The following is a 17,810-nucleotide window of genomic DNA, read 5'->3' on the forward strand; positions in this document are numbered from 1 at the left end:
TCACTAATGTCCTTTCGGGAAGGAAGCCTGCCGTCCTTACCCGGTCTGGCCTATATGTGACTCCAGACCCACAGCAATGTGGCTGATTCTTAATTGCCCTCTGAAATGGCCTAGCAAGCCACTCAGTTGTAAAATCTCACTATGAAAAGTCATAATAAGAATAAAAAACCAGACGGACCATTAGGCACCGGACGCGACAACGGCAAACCAAGCCCAGTCGACCCTACAAGGTCCTCCTTACTAACATCTGGGGACTTGTGCCAAAATTGGGAGAGCTGTCCCACAGACGAGTCAAGCAACAGCCTGACATAGCCATACTCACAGAATCATACCTTTCAGCCAATGTCCCAGACTCTTCCATCACCATCCCTGGGTATGTCCTGACCCACCTGAGGTGGCGGTACAGTGATATACAGTCAGGAGGGAGTGACCATGGGAGTCCTCAACATTGACTCTGGACCCCATGAAATCTCATGGCATCAGGTCAAACATGGGCAAGGAAACCTCCTGCTGATTACCACCTACCGCCCTCCTCCATGTTGTAGAAGCACTGAGGGTAGCAAGGGCACAAAATGTACTCTGGGTGGGGGACTTCAATATCCATCACCAAGAGTGGCTCGGTAGCACCACTGCTGGCCGAGTCCTGAAGGACATAGCTGCTAGACTGGGCCTGCGGCAGGTGGTGAGCGAACCAACACGAGGGAAAAACTTACTTGACCTCGTCCTCACCAATCTACCTGTCACAAATGCATCTGTCCATGACAGTATTGGTAGGAGTGACCACCACACAGTCCTCGTGGAGATGAAGTCCCGTCTTCGCACTGAGGACACCATCCAATGTGTTGTGTGGCACTACCACCGTGCTAAATGGGATAGATTCAGAACAGATCCAGCAGCTCAAAACTGGGCATCCATGAGGCGCTGTGGGCCATCAGCAGCAGCAGAATTGTATTCCAGCACAATCTGTAACTTCATGGCCCGGCATATTCCTCACTCTACCATTACCAACAAGCCAGGGGATCAACCCTGATTCAATGAGGAGTGTAGAAGAGAATGCCAGGAGCAGCACCAGGCGTACCTAAAAATGAGGTGCCAACCTGGTGAAGCTACAACCCAGGACTACATGCATGCTAAACAGCGGAAGCAACATGCTATAGACAGAGCTAAGCGATTCTACAACCAACGGATCAGATCAAAGCTCTGCAGTCGTGAATGGTGGTGGACAATTAAACAACTAACGGGAGGAGGAGGCTCTGCAAACATCCCCATCCTCAATGATGGCGGAGTCCAGCACTGTGAGTGCAGAAGACAAGGCTGAAGCGTTTGCAACCATCTTCAGCCAGAAGTGCCGAGTGGATGATCCATCTCGGCCTCCTCCCGATATCTCCACCATCACAGAAGCCAGTCTTCGGCCAATTCGATTCACTCCACGTGATATCAAGAAACGGCTGAGTGTACTGGATACAGCAAAGGCTATGGGCCCCGACAACATCCCAGCTGTAATGCTGAAGACTTGTGCTCCAGAACTAGCTGCGCCTCTAGCCAAGCTATTCCAGTACAGCTACAACACTGGCATCTACCCGACAATGTGGAAAATTGCCCAGGTATGTCCTGTCCACAAAAAGCAGGACAAATCCAATCCGGCCAATTACCACCCCATCAGTCTACTCTCAATCATCAGCAAAGTGATGGAAGGCGTCGTCGACAGTGCTATCAAGCGGCACTTACTCACCAATAACCTGCTCACCGATGCTCAGTTTGGGTTCCGCCAGGACCACTCGGCTCCAGACCTCATTACAGCCTTGGTCCAAACATGGACAAAAGAGCTGAATTCCAGAGGTGAGGTGAGAGTGACTGCCCTTAGACATCAAGGCAGCATTTGACCGAGTGTGGCACCAAGGAGCCCTAGTACAATTGAAGTCAATGGGAATCAGGGGGAAAACTCTCCAGTGGCTGGAGTCATACCTAGCACAAAGGAAGATTGTAGTGGTTGTTGGAGGCCAATCATCTCAGCCCCAGGACATTGCTGCAGGAGTTCCTCAGGGCAGTGTCCTAGGCCCAACCATCTTCAGCTGCTTCATCAATGACCTTCCCTCCATCATAAGGTCAGAAATGGAGATGTTCGCTGATGATTGCACAGTGTTCAGTTCCATTCGCAACCCCTCAAATAATGAAGCAGTCCGTGCCCGCATGCAGCAAGACCTGGACAACATCCAGGCTTGGGCTGATAAGTGGCAAGTAACATTCGCGCCAGGTAAGTGCCAGGCAATGACCATCTCCAACAAGAGAGAGTCTAACCACCTCCCCTTGACATTTAACGGCATTACCATCGCCGAATCCCCCACCATCAACATCCTGGGGGTCACCATTGACCAGAAACTTAACTGGACCAGCCGTATAAATACTGTGGCTACGAGAGCAGGTCAGAGGCTGGGTATTCTGCGGTGAGTGACTCACCTCCTGACTCCCCAAAGCCTTTCCACCATCTACAAGGCACAAGTCAGGAGTGTGATGGAATACTCTCCACTTGCTTGGATGAGTGCAGCTCCAACAACACTCAAGAAGCTCGAAACCATCCAAGATAAAGCAGCCCGCTTGATTGGCACCCCATCCACCACCCTAAACATTCACTCGCTTCACCACCGGCGCACGGTGGCTGCAGTGTGTACCATCCACAGGATGCACTGCAGCAACTCGCCAAGGCTTCTTCGACAGCACCTCCCAAACCCGCGACCTCTACCACCTAGAAGGACAAGAGCAGCAGGCACATGGGAACAACACCACCTGCACGTTCCCCTCCAAGTCACACACCATCCCGACTTGGAAATATATCGCCGTTCCTTCATCGTCGCTGGGTCAAAATCCTGGAACTCCCTTCCTAACAGCACTGTGGGAGAACCGTCACCACACGGACTGCAGCGGTTCAAGAAGGCGGCTCACCACCACCTTCTCAAGGGCAATTAGGGATGGGCAATAAATGCCGGCCTCACCAGCGACGCCCACATCCCATGAACGAATAAAAAAAAAACACAGATCAGTGACAATCAGTTAGGGGCTGTCACAAAATCACTCTTCTCACCACTTACCACTTTTCTTTTTTAATAGTCCAACAAAACGATGACTTTACATATCGGGGAGAAAGAATTCCTTTTCTCCATTAACGTTGATGCTTTTTGTCTGGGTCTTTTCCCTCTGGAGTATCGGCACTGAATCCATCCTAGGAACACGTGATAAAAGTTGTCTCCTGATGATGGTTGTTGAGATTCAGAGATCGAATGTGTTGCGACAGGCTCAGTTGTGGTCCTCTCCACGGTATAAAACGATCAGATGTACGTATCCAGGAAATGTATCCATCCCATAAATTACATCCATCAGTGGCCCCTTTGTGTTTCCCCCCAGTTGACTGACAGGTATTCAACATTTGACCAATAAATGTGTATACGTCGCTCTGTTACAAACACTGCATCCAAACCTTGGATTTGCTCTTTGGATATCCTGTTTCTGCTATTAACTGATTGTTGACACACCAGTATTGATCCCCCTGAACAAGTAAATCTCGCCATTTTTCCAAGTGATTGCAGCATCAAGGTTTGATGGAGCTCTGGTGAACAGGTTCCCAATGATCTTTGGAGAACTGCTGAGGTCGTTCCACCTGTTTTCATCCCACTGCCAGTAGCCATCGCCCTACAGCAAAACAAAAAGACAATTTCAACAAATCCTGCTCTGTGCTGAGTAGCAAAGTAACGCACAGCAAGATCCCACAAACAGTAATGTGATAAATGGCCAGTTAATCTGTTTTGGTGGTGACAGTTAAGGGAGGAATGTTGGCCAGGACACTGCTCTTCTTCAAATAGTGCGTTTCACATCCACTTGAGCTCGCAGAGATTCAGTTTAACATCTCAGCTGGAAGACGGCACCTCCGGCAGTGCAGCACTCCCTCAGCACTGCACTGAAGTGTTAACCTAGCATATGTGCTCAAGAGCTGGAGTGAGGCTTGAACCCAGGACCTCTGACTCAGAAGCAAGAGTAATACCAACCTAGCCAAAGCTGACACATGTAATACAACTGTAAATGAAGGGGAGGAACCAATAGCATTAATGAACTAAGCTGTTGATTTATTTCACCAAAAAGAAGAAAGAACTTTGCATTTATGTATTGCCCTTAACAACTTCAGGATGTCCCAAAGTGCTGCACAGCCAAAGAAGTACTTTTTGAGGTGTGGTACCATTTTACCAAACTAAGGAGGTGCTGAATAACTGAGACAATACGCAAGGTTGTTACTGTCAATCATCCAATTTACCCCGTTTCCCCATTACAGATAACGAGTGGTTATTGCTATTCAATCGCATCTTAAATAGCTGTACGTTTCAGTTTTTGTTTTCTTTCACCTGTATTAAGTACTAGCAGATTTCCTGCGCTGTTGCTTACAGTGAGGCAGAGGTGATGATGTTACAAGTTACATAGAGTTACGTAGAATCTAAAGCACAGAAACAGGCCATTCAGCCCAACTGGTCTATGCTGACGTTTATGCTCCACGTGCGCCTCCTCCCTCCCTACTTCATCTCACCCTATTAGCATATCCTTCTATTCCTTTCTCCCTCATGTGTTTATCTCACTTCCCCTTTAAATGCATCTCTTCTATTTGCCCCAACTACTCCTTGTGGTCGCGAGTTCCACATTCTTACCACTCATTGGGAAAAGAAGTTTCTCCTGAATTCCCTATTGGATTTATTCATATATTTATGACCTCTAGTTCTGGTCTCCCCCACAAGTGGAAACATCTTCTCCACGTCTACCCTATCAAACCCTTTCATAATTTTAAAGACCTCCATCAGGTCATCCCTCAGCCTTCTCTTTTCTAGAGAAAAAAGCCCCAGCCTCTCAGCCTTTCCTGATAAGTATATTTTCTCAGTCCTGGTATCACCCTTGTGAATCTTTTTTGCACCTTCTCCAATGCCTCTATATCCTTTTTATAATATGGAGACCAGAACTGTTCGCAGTACTCTAAGTGTGGTCTAATCAAGGTTCTATACAAGTTTAACATAACGTCTCTGCTTTTTAGTTCTATCCTTCTAGAAATGAACCCCAGTGCTTGGTTTGCTTTTTTATGGCCTTATTAACCTGTGTCGCTACTTTTAGTGATTTGTGTATCTGTACCCCCAGATTCCTTTGCTCCTCTACCCCATTTAGACTCTTATTATTCAAGCAGTATGAGGCCTCCTTATTCTTCCTACCAAAATGCACCACTTCACACTTATCTATAATGAAATTAATTTGCCAATTACACGCCCATTCTGCAAGTTTATTAATGTCTTCTTGCATTTTAACACATTCTTCCTTTGTATTAACTACAACCCCCCAATTTGATGTCATCTGTAAATTTTGAAATTGTACTTCTGATTCCCGAATCCAAATTGTTAATTTAAATTGTGAACAACAGTGATCCCAGCACTGATCCCTGTGGAACACTACTTCCCGTCTTTTGCTAGTCTCAGCAGCTACCCTTAACCCTTACTCTCTGTTTTCTGTTTTGTAATGATGTGGAGAACAGACTATTGCAAAGAAGCATACCGACAACTGGACAACCAGGAACACTACAGACGGTTACCCGCAGATCCGACCAAAGAACACACCCCACCAGCTCAACAAACTGATCAAGACCTTCGATCCAGACCTTCAAAGCATCCTACGTGCTCTCATCCCACGTACTCCCCGCGTGGGAGACTTCTACTGCCTCCCAAAGATATACAAAGCCAACACACCCGGACGTCCTATCGTATCAGGCAACGGAACCCTGTGTGAGAACCTCTCTGGATACGTCGAGGGCATCCTGAAACCCATCGTACAGGGAACCCCCAGCTTCTGTCGCGACACTACAGACTTCCTACAAAAACTCAGCACCCACGGACCAGTTGAACCAGGAACACTTCTCACCACGATGGACGTCTCGGCACTCTACACCAGTATCCCCCACGATGACGGCATCGCTGCAACAGCCTCAGTACTCAACACCAACAACAGCCAATCTCCAGACGCCATCCTACAACTCATCCGCTTCATCCTGGATCACAATGTCTTCACCTTCGATAACCAGTTCTTTACCCAAACACACGGAACAGCCATGGGGACCAAATTCGCACCCCAATACGCCAACATCTTCATGCACAAGTTCGAGCACGACTTCTTCACTGCACAGGACCTCCAACCAACACTATACACCAGATACAACGACGACATTTTCTTCCTATGGACCCACGGCGAAGAATCACTGAAGAGACTACACGATAACATCAACAAGTTCCATCCCACCATCAAACTCACCATGGACTACTCCTCAGAATCGGTTTCTTTCTTGGACACACAAATCTCCATCAAAGACGGGCACCTCAGCACCTCACTCTACCGCAAGCCCACGGACAACCTCACGATGCTCCACTTTTCCAGCTTCCATCCTAACCACGTCAAAGAGGCCATCCCCTATGGACAGGCTCTACGAATACACAGGATCTGCTCAGACGAGGAGGAACGCGATGGACACCTACAGACGCTGAAAGACGCCCTCGTAAGAACGGGATATGACGCTCGACTTGTCGATCGACATTTCAGACGGGCCACAGCGAAGAATGGCATAGACCTCCTCAGAAGACAAACACGGGACGCAACCAACAGAGTACCCTTCGTCGTCCAGTACTTCCCCGGAGCGGAGAAACTACGCCATGTTCTCCGCAGCCTTCAACATGTCATCGATGACGACGAACACCTCGCTAAGGCCATCCCCACACCTCCACTACTCGCCTTCAAACAGCCACCCAACCTCAAACAGACCATCGTTCGCAGCAAATTACCCAGCTTTCAGGAGAACAGCGTCCACGACACCACACAACCCTGCCACGGCAACCTCTGCAAGACATGCCAGATCATCGACACAGATACCACCATCACACGAGAGGACACCACCCACCAGGTACATGGTTCATACTCCTGTGACTCGGCCAACGTTGTCTACCTCATATGTTGCAGGAAAGGATGACCCGGAGCATGGTACATTGGCGAGACCATGCAGACACTGCGACAACGGATGAACGGACACCGCGCAACAATCGCCAGACAGGAGGGTTCCCTCCCAGTCGGGGAACACTTCAGCAGTCAAGGACATTCAGCCACCGATCTTCGGGTAAGTGTTCTCATGGGATCCAAGGTGAGGTAGCCAATTGGATACAAAATTGGCTTGATGACAGAAGGCAGAGGGTGGTTGTAGAGGGTTGTTTTTCAAACTGGAGGCCTGTGTCCAGCGGTGTGCCTCTGGGATCGGTGCTGGGTCCGCTGTTATTTGTTATTTATATTAATGATTTGGATGAGAATTTAGGAGGCATGGTTAGTAAGTTTGCAGATGACACCAAGATTGGTGGCATTGTGGACAGTGAAGAAGGTTATCTAGGATTGCAACGGGACCTTGATAAATTGGGCCAGTGGGCCGATGAATGGCAGATGGAGTTTAATTTAGATAAATGTGAGGTGATGCATTTTGGTAGATCAAATCGGGCCAGGACCTACTCAGTTAATGGTAGGGCGTTGGGGAGAGTTATAGAACAAAGAGATCTAGGAGTACAGGTTCATAGCTCCTTGAAAGTGGAGTCACAGGTGGATAGGGTGGTGAAGAAGGCATTCAGCATGCTTGGTTTCATTGGTCAGAACATTGAATACAGGAGTTGGGATGTCTTGTTGAAGTTGTACAAGACATTAGTAAGGCCACACTTGGAATACTGTGTACAGTTCTGGTCACCCTATTATAGAAAGGATATTATTAAACTAGAAAGAGTGCAGAAAAGATTTACTAGGATGCTACCGGGACTTGATGGTTTGACTTATAGGGAGAGGTTAGATAGACTGGGACTTTTTTCCCTGGAGAGTAGGAGGTTAAGGGGTGATCTTATAGAAGTCTATAAAATAATGAGGGGCATAGATAAGGTAGATAGTCAAAATCTTTTCCCAAAGGTAGGGGAGTCTATAACGAGGGGACATAGATTTAAGGTGAGAGGGGAGAGATACAAAAGGGTCCAGAGGGGCAATTTTTTTCACTCAAAGGGTGGTGAGTGTCTGGAACGAGCTGCCAGAGGCAGTAGTAGAGGCGGGTACAATTTTGTCTTTTAAAAAGCATTTGGACAGTTACATGGGTAAGATGGGTATAGAGGGATATGGGCCAAGTGCAGGCAATTGGGACTAGCTTAGTGGTATAAACTGGGCGACATGGACATGTTGGGCCGAAGGGCCTGTTTCCATGTTGTAACTTCTATGATTCTATGATTCTATAAGGCGGCCTTCGAGACACACGACAACGCAAAATCGTCGAGCAGAAATTGATAGCCAAGTTCCGCACCCATGAGGACGGCCTCAACCGGGATCTTGGGTTCATGTCACGCTACACGTAACCCCACCAACAAGGGGAAAAAAAAGTTAGTTGTTTTTAATACAACTGAAAATTCTCTCTCTCTCTGCCTTTCGGGTCTCTTTCTCTCTGTCTGTGTAATTTGACACAATGTGTATTCAGCATACTGGGACCTACTGTTTTCCGTGGCTAACCTGTCTGAACACCAACGACACCTTTGATTGGTGTGATGGTGTCCCAGCCTAATATAAGATATGCGATTTGAGAAGCTCTCATTCACTACTCACCTGACGAAGGAGATAATCTCCGAAAGCTTGTGATTTTAAAATAAAATTGTTGGACTATAACCTGGTGTTGTAAGATTCCTTACATTCTGTTTTGTAGCCAACTTGCTATCCATTCTGCTACTTGTCTCCTGACTCCACATACTGTGACCTTAATCATGAGTCTACAATGCTGTACCTTATCGAAGGCCTTTGGAAAATCCAAATATATTACATCTACTACATTACCCTTGTTTACTCTTTCTGTTACTTCTTCAAAGAATTCAATAAGGTTGGTCAAGCATGACTTTCCCTTCTGAAATCTGTGCTGGCTACTCTTTATTATATTTTCGTTTTCTAGATGTTTTTCTATTACATCTTTGAGTAAAGATTCTATTATCTTTCCTACCACTGATGTTAAGCTAACTGGTCTATAGTTCCCTGGACTTGTTCTATCTCCATTTTTAAATATAGGAATGACATTAGCTGTCCACCAGTCCTCTGGCACTATTCCCTTTTCTAATGAATTTTTATATATATGTAATAATGCCCCTGCTATCTCCTCCCTAAATTCGTTTAATATTCGCGGATGCAATCCATCCGGACCAGTGGTCTTATCCTCTCTAAGTTTGATCAATTTTCTCTGCCCTTTCCATCTTAAATGCTTTTTTATCTTTTTTGATCTCTTCTTCTAATGTCATGTCCACCTTGTTAGTCTCCCTGGTAAATAATGAGGCAAAGTAACCATTCAATATTTCTGCCATTTCACTGTCATTACCTGTGAGTTTATCTTGTACATCCCTTAGTGGCCCTATCCCTATCCTGATTTTTTTTTAATTATTTGTGTCTGTAGAACACTTTACTATTTCTTTTTATATTCCTTGATAATTTAATCTCATAGATCCTCTTTGCTTTCCTAATTGTTTTTTTGACTTCTTTCCTAACCTCTTCATATTTCCTTTTGTCATCCTCTCCTTTATTGTCTCTGTACTTAGTCAATGCCTTTTTCTTTAGTTTCAATTATACCCTCAGCTCTTTATTCATCCATGGAGTTTCATTATTGGCTTGTTTGTTCTTGTTTTAAAGAGAAATATATTTCTCCTGAACTCCACTGATCACCATTTTAAATATTTCCCACTACTGTTCTATCTCCTTGTCAAAAGTTTTTTCCAGTTTACCTGCCCTAGTTCCATTCTCATCCCCTCAAAATTTGCTTTTCTCCAATCTATTACTTGGGTCTTTGTCTTACTTATGACTTTTTCAATCATTATTTTAAACCTTATTATGTTACGAATGCTGTTGGGTGGAAGTGAGGGAGGGGTGGGCATCTTCAATGGCTGTGGTTAAACCGTCTCCTCCCCCCGGACACACGATGAAACTCCTGCAGTGAAAATGAATATAAGACCACCGGACTAATCTGACAGAGGATTCTGGCCAGTTCTATTCAACAAACAGCAACTTCAGTGTCACAGAACCTCTTTTTAACATATATTTGGTAGATCAGTGAGATTAAAGTCTGAGTGACAACTCCAATCCCAGTCTCTTTTATTTCACAGGCTGATTTCTTATGCCCATAAACCGCTAGGATGGCAAGTGTGGCATTGATCTGTGCCCATCCCCACCACACAAATCATAGCATATCAAAAATGACTTCTGGTGATCAGACTGCAGCACTGTGTATCAAAGATGTATTTATATCCCAGGAGGTAATGTAGGCAGGTGTGAAGGGAAACTAGTCGAGTCTCAGCACTGTACACTGGCAGGGGTTGAGGCCCAGGGTGAGGCCTGTCCCAAATACAGATCAGTGACAATCAGTTAGGGGCTCTCACAAAATCACCACTTACCACTTTTCTTTTTTAACGATCCAACAAAAAGATGACTTTACATATCGGGGAGAAAGAATTCCTTTTCTCCATTAACGTTGATGCTTTTTGTCTGGGTCTTTTCCCTCTGGAGTATCGGCACTGAATCCATCCTAGGAACACGTGATAAAAGTTGTCTCCTGATGATGGTTGTTGAGATTCAGAGATCGAATGTGTTGCGACAGGCTCAGTTGTGGTCCTCTCCACGGTATAAAACGATCAGATGTACGTATCCAGGAAACGTATCCATCCCATAAATTACATCCATCAGTGGCCTCTTTGTGTTTCCCCCCAGTTGTCTGACAGGTATTCAACATTTGACCAATAAATGTGTATACGTCGCTCTGTTACAAACACTGCATCCAAACCTTGGATTTGCTCTTTGGATATCCCGTTTCTGCTATTAACTGATTGTTGACACGCCAGTATTGATCCCCCTGAACAAGTAAATCTCACCATTTTTCCAAGTGATTACGGCATTGAGGTTTGATGGAGCTCCGGTGAACAGGTTCCCAATGATCTTTGGAGAACTGCTGAGGTCGTTCCACCTGTTTTCGTCCCACTGACAGCAGCCATCGCCCTAAGCAAAACAAAAAGACAATTTCATCAAACGCTGCCCTGTGCTGAGTGAGCAGATTTCAGAAGTGGCAGAGGCAGAAACCATACAATTGCGCTCAGTGACACTGGCTCACTACTTGGTGACTCCTGCTGGAAAGTGCTCAGGTGTAGACTTCAGGTGAGGACAAGAACAAGCACAGCTGGAAGCCGAGGGACCTGCCCCAGTAAGAGTCAGCACCTGCAGGAGAGCATTGGAAAGAAAAATGTTTCTTTTTAGTTTTCAGCTATTGCTTATGTGAGGGCACACTTTACTTCTACAATGTTTATAATGCCTGTCTTAATGCTCATGGTGCTTTGTTACTCAGGTGTGGGGTGGTCAGGGAAAGGGCAGATCAGGATGTCTCACTCCTCTGAGACTTCCCTAGAGTTGCAGATTGTTGCATCAGATTGGCAGAGAGATCCAGGAAGCCGGAGTGAGATGGAGGGTGTCACAAAACTCTGAGATCCTTTGGAGTCAGCAGACCAGTGTGATGAGACAACTCTGGGACCTGAAACTGGCAGATTCTAGTGTCGTGCAGTTCTGGGACCATATTGAACTGCCCGTGTGATCATTCTGCACCAACACATCCACATTCTGTGCCCTGCAAGAAAAATCACACTTTAGCAAATTAGAAATCCATTCCTAATACCATGCATATTTGGCAAAGGCAGTCAGTGTGAAACTTTAACATTTGTTACTGTGAAATCTCCACAGCAGAGTGATCAGGAGCAGGCACCATGTCTGATTCAAACACAAACATTCACAAAGAATGGGGCAATTTTGTTAGAAGGCACCTTGCGCCCTGGAAACACAATTGACAACTATTCTTACCAAGCTTAAATGAGAAAATGGCATTTCTAATTTATTACCAGGCAGGACTCCCAGATGCAGTGACCATATCGTGCCAAGGAATGTTACAGGCCCTTAGGAATCTACTCTCCCTACCCCCACCTTAAAATGAATCAAATATTTCTCCTCTCCTGTTCTCAAATTTGTCCACGTCCAAGAACAGCAGAGTTCTCCAAATCAACCCGTGTTCGTTCTCTGTAAGAAGGTGCTAATTTTGCACATTGACCTGACATTTGTCTTGTGTTGTGACTTAGTTCACCATCAGTCCAAGCCCAGGAAATACCGTCTCCTCTCCACTTGTACATGGCACCAAGATTGAAATGAATGAATGTGACGTATTCCCTGCAGAGCAGGAGTAAGAATCATCGCCCATGTCGGAGACAATGGTCTTTGTGACTGGATGATCTCTACTGTCTCCTGGAGCCTGAGGGTGAACTAGTCGAGTCTCAGCACTGTACACTGGCAGGGGTTGAGGCCCAGGGTGAGGCCTGTTCCAAACACAGATCAGTGACATCCAGTTAGGGGGTCTCACAAAATCACTCTTCTTATCACTTTTCATTTTTAACATTCCAACAAAATGATGACTTTACATATCGGGGAGAAAGAATTCCTTTTCTCCATCAACGTTGATGCCTTTGTCTGGGTCTTTTCCCTCTGGCGTATTGGCACTGAATCCATCCTAGGAACACGTGATAAAAGTTGTCTCCTGATGATGGTTGTTGAGATTCAGAGATCGAATGTGTTGCGACAGGCTCAGTTGTGGTCCTCTCCACGGTATAAAACGATCAGATGTACGTATCCAGGAAATGTATCCATCCCATAAATTACATCCATCAGTGGCCCCTTTGTGTTTCCCCCCAGTTGACTGACAGGTATTCAACATTTGACCAATAAATGTGTATACGTCGCTCTGTTACAAACACTGCATCCAAACCTTGGATTTGCTCTTTGGATATCCTGTTTCTGCTATTAACTGATTGTTGACACGCCAGTATTGATCCCCTGAACAAGTAAATCGCGCCATTTTTCCAAGTGATTGCAGCATCAAGGTTTGATGGAGCTCTGGTGAACAGGTTCCCAATGATCTTTGGAGAACTGCTGAGGTTGTTCCACCTGTTTTCGTCCCACTGACAGTAGCCATCGCCCTAAGTAAAACAAAAAGACAATTTCAACTGTGCTGAGTGAGTTGATTTCAGATGGGGCATCGGCAGAAACCATACAATTGGACTCAGAGACACTGTGCTGGGTCCTGCACTGGCTCACTACTTGCTGAATCCTGCTGGAAAGTGCTCAGGTGTGGATTTCAGGTGAGGACAAGAACAGGCACAGCTGGAAGCCAAGGGACCTGCCCCAGTAAGAGTCAGCACCTGCACGAGAGCACTGGAAAGAAAATTTTTCTTTTTCAATTTGAGTATACGCACCCTTTTAAAGGCTACAGTTTCTCCAAAGTCATTCCTATGGAAGTTTTACAATTTTTGTTTAAAACACTTGAAACAACTGGCTCTTGGCATCTGTCTATTTCTGAAACGCTAATCAGATTTTATTTAAGCCCTGATCTGATCCCTGTTGCATTGTCCGTTTATATAAACTCACAGACACAAATTCCTGAATTAGAATTTCACCACACAGAATGTCAGTTTGCATTTCATCTTGAACTCAATGTAAAATATGCAAATAGACCACGACACTCTGCTTATGTGAGGGCAAACTTTACTTCCACAATGATTATAATGCCTGTCTTAATGCTCGTGGTGCTTTGTTACTCAGGTGTGGGGTGGTCAGGGAAAGGGCAGATCAGGATGTCTCACTGCTCTGAGACTTCCCTAGAGTTGCAGATTGTTGCATCAGATTGGCAGAGAGATGCAGGAAGCTGGAGTGAGATGGAGGGTGTCACAAAACTCTGGGACCCTCTGGAGTCAGCAGACCAGTGTGTTGAGACAACCCTGGGACCTGAAACTGGCAGATTCTAGTGTCGTGCAGCTCTGGGACAACAACCTACAATTCATGGAGTACGATTATGAAGCAATCACTCGTACCAATATGCAGAAAGTCGGAATCGACTTAGTACATCTAATTGTAACCATCTATTTAATTGCCTGACACCATTACAGGAGCACCATCACCATACGGACTGCAGTGGTTCAAGTCGGCCCACCGCCACCATCTCAAGGCTACTGGGGATGGGCAATAAATGCCACCTCGCCTGATTGCAATTAATTCCCATTAAATTCATGAGCCAGTCACTCAGAGGACACTTTGTAAATCACACACCTTAAAGAAGCAACTTGAGTTCACAGGATAATTACAGATGAGGAAAGTCATTTGTTCCATCGCAGTCCATCCCTCCAGAAAGGCTCTACAGTCCCCTTGTTGCAGCATCTCATTGTTTCGTAAATGATTCCAGGATTCTTGCCTTCACCACTCGATCTGGGAGTTCAGTCCACGTGTTGATCACTCTCTGTGTGAAGAAACACTTCCTGATATCAGTCTTAAATTTCTCTTTTACTGGTTTAAACCTGTGAACCCCCTTGGCCTACGCTCTCAATTTAATTTAAAGTCATTTGGATTTACCTTTTCCCATGTTGTTTACTAACACGTGACCACCTTAGATCATTCAGGCCCAGCACAGAGGTTAGGTGGTATTCAGCTCCAGTGTCTTGTGCATCCCTCTATCTCCAGTATTCCATGCACGAACTGTCTGTGTGATCATTCTGCACCAACATATCCAGACTCTGCCCTGCAAGAAAAATCACACTTTTGGAAATTAGAAATCCATTCCTAATACCATGCATATTTGGCAAAGTCGGTCAGTGTGAAACTTTAACAATTGTTACTGTGAAATCTCCACAGTCGAGGGGAGAAGAGCAGAAAATGGAGTCACTGAGAGCCATTGTTAACAAAAATCAATCTCAGCGTACCCAGATTGTCATCCCACCTCCCACAAATTATCATTTTTCAGGTGTGAAAACTAGTGTGGCTAACGGCTGTTTAACTGTGGGGGTTATCACAATCGAGCCAAATTGTGTGGATACACATGTGCACTTTCCAGCAGGGGTCACTGGATTGTGATCAGGAGCAGGAACCTTGGTCAATTCAAAAAATAATCAACGCCAGCGCCCAACACAACCAAAGAATATCATGACATTAAAAAAATGACTGGTGATCAGACTGCAGCACTGTGTATCAAAGATGTATTTATATCCCAGGAGGTAATGTAGGCAGATGTGAAGGGAAACTGATGTTACCCGAAGGTGAACCAGTGGAGTCTCAGCACTGTACACTGGCAGGGGTTGAGGCCCAGGGTGAGGCCTGTCTGAAATACAGATCAGTGACATCCAGTTAGGGGCTTTCACAAAATCACTCTTCTTATCACTTTTCTTTTTTAACGATCCAACAAAAAGATGACTTTACATATCGGGGAGAAAGAATTCCTTTTCTCCATTAACGTTGATGCCTTTTGTCTGGGTCTTTTCCCTCTGGAGTATCGGCACTGAATCCATCCTAGGAACACGTGATAAAAGTTGTCTCCTGATGATGGTTGTTGAGATTCAGAGATCGAATGTGTTGCGACAGGCTCAGTTGTGGTCCTCTCCACGGTATAAAACTATCAGATGTACGTATCCAGGAAATGTATCCATCCCATAAATTACATCCATCAGTGGCCCCTTTGTGTTTCCCCCCAGTTGACTGACAGGTATTCAACATTTGACCAATAAATGTGTATACGTCGCTCTGTTACAAACACTGCATCCAAACCTTGGATTTGCTCTTTGGATATCCTGTTTCTGCTATTAACTGATTGTTGACACGCCAGTATTGATCCCCCTGAACAAGTAAATCTCGCCATTTTTCCAAGTGATTACGACATTGAGGTTTGATGGAGCTCCGGTGAACAGGTTCCCAATGATCTTTGGAGAACTGCTGAGGTCGTTCCACCTGTTTTCAGCCCACTGCCAGCAGCCATCGCCCTAAGCAAAACAAAAAGACAATTTCATCAAACCCTTCCCTGTGCTGAGTGAGTTGATTTCAGAAGGGTTAGAGGCAGAAACCCTACAATTGGACTCAGAGACGCTGGGCTGGGTCCTGCACTGGCTCACTACTTGGTGACGCCTGCTGGAAAGTACCCAGGTGTGGACATCAGGTGAGGACCAGAACAAGCACACCTGGAAGCTAAGAGACCTGCCCCAGTAAGATTCAGCACCTGCAGGAGTGTCCCCTCTCTGGGTGAATGGGGAGGTGTCCTCGCTCTGGGTGAATAGGGATGTGTCCTCTCTCAGGATGAATGGGCAATTCTCCTCTCTGGGTGAATGGGGAGGTGTCCTCCCTCTGGGTGAATGGGGAAGTGTCTCCTCTCTGGGTGAATGGGGAAGTGTCCCCTCTCTGGGTGAATGGGGAAGTGTCCTCTCTGTGGGTGAATGGGGAAGTGTCCCCTCTCTGGGTGAATGGGGAGGTGTCCCCTCTCTGGGTGAATGGGGAGGTGTCTCCTCTCTGGGTGAATAGGGAAGTGTCCTCTCTGTGGGTGAATGGGGAAGTGTCCCCTCTCTGGGTGAATGGGGAAGTGTCCCCTCTCTGTGGGTGAATGGGGAAGTGTCCCCTCTCTGGGTGAAGGGGGAAGTATCCCCTCTCTGGGTGAATGGGGAAGTGTCCCCTCTCTGTGGGTGAATGGGGAAGTGTCCTCTCTCTGTGGGTGAATGGGGAGGTGTCTCCTCTCTGGGTGAATGGGGAAGTGTCTTCTCTGTGGGTGAATGGGGAAGTGTCTCCTCTCTGGGTGAATGGGGAATTGTCCCCTCTCTGGGTGAATGGGGAAGTGTCTCCTCTCTGGGTGAATGGGGAAGTGTCCCCTCTCTGTGGGTGAATGGGGAAGTGTCCCCTCTCTGTGGGTGAATGGGGAAGTGTCCCCTCTCTGTGGGTGAATGGGGAAGTGTCCCCTCTCTGTGGGTGAATGGGGAAGTGTCCCCTCTCTGTGGGTGAATGGGGAAGTGTCCCCTCTCTGTGGGTGAATGGGGAAGTGTCCCCTCTCTGTGGGTGAATGGGGAAGTGTCCCCTCTCTGTGGGTGAATGGGGAAGTGTCCCCTCTCTGTGGGTGAATGGGGAAGTGTCTCCTCTCTGGGTGAATGAGGAGGTGTCTCCTCTCTGGGTGAATGGGGAAGTGTCCCCTCTCTGGGTGAATGGGGAAGTGTCCCCTCTCTGGGTGAATGGGGAGGTGTCTCCTCTCTGGGTGAATGGGGAAGTGTCCTCTCTGTGGGTGAATGGGGAAGTGTCCCCTCTCTGGGTGAATGGGGAAGTGTCCCCTCTCTGGGTGAATGGGGAGGTGTCTCCTCTCTGGGTGAATGGGGAAGTGTCCCCTCTGTGGGTGAATGGGGAAGTGTCCCCTCTCTGGGTGAATGGGGAGGTGTCTCCTCTCTGGGTGAATGGGGAAGTGTCCTCTCTGTGGGTGAATGGGGAAGTGTCCCCTCTCTGGGTGAATGGGGAGGTGTCTCCTCTCTGGGTGAATGGGGAAGTGTCTTCTCTCTGGGTGAATGGGGAAGTGTCTTCTCTGTGGGTGAATGGGGAGGTGTCTCCTCTCTGGGTGAATGGGGAAGTGTCTCCTCTCTGGGTGAATGGGGAAGTGTCTCCTCTCTGGGTGAATGGGGAGGTGTCTCCTCTCTGGGTGAATGGGGAATTGTCTCCTCTCTGGGTGAATGGGGAGGTGTCTCCTCTCTGGGTGAATGGGGAAGTGTCCCCTCTCTGGGTGAATGGGGAATTGTCTCCTCTCTGTGGGTGAATGGGGAGGTGTCTCCTCTCTGGGTGAATGGGGAAGTGTCTCCTCTCTGGGTGAACGGGGAATTGTCCCCTCTCTGGGTGAAGAGGGA

General features: G+C 46.7%; 1 protein-coding gene across 15 annotated transcripts in view; it reads right to left on the reverse strand.

The window, feature by feature from the left end:
* Positions 1-17,810, reverse strand: part of LOC137307229 (partner of Y14 and mago-like) — a 155,343-nt gene that overhangs the window by 88,581 nt on the left and 48,952 nt on the right. For 12 of the 15 annotated variants that reach the window (XR_010959082.1, XR_010959081.1, XR_010959086.1 and 9 more), the window contains exons 9-13: positions 15,204-15,926; positions 14,530-14,695; positions 14,230-14,416; positions 10,494-13,103; positions 3,087-3,684 (exon numbers count right to left, since the gene is read on the reverse strand). The gene's annotated coding sequence lies outside the window, so the exon portion shown is untranslated. Of the gene's footprint in view, positions 1-3,086; positions 3,685-10,493; positions 13,104-14,229; positions 14,417-14,529; positions 14,696-15,203; positions 15,927-17,810 lie in introns of those variants that run through there. The other 3 variants (XR_010959076.1, XR_010959074.1, XR_010959071.1) reach the window with 3 other exon arrangements.

Source organism: Heptranchias perlo, chromosome X, assembly GCF_035084215.1.
Source record: "Heptranchias perlo isolate sHepPer1 chromosome X, sHepPer1.hap1, whole genome shotgun sequence".
Lineage (NCBI taxonomy): Eukaryota > Metazoa > Chordata > Chondrichthyes > Hexanchiformes > Hexanchidae > Heptranchias > Heptranchias perlo.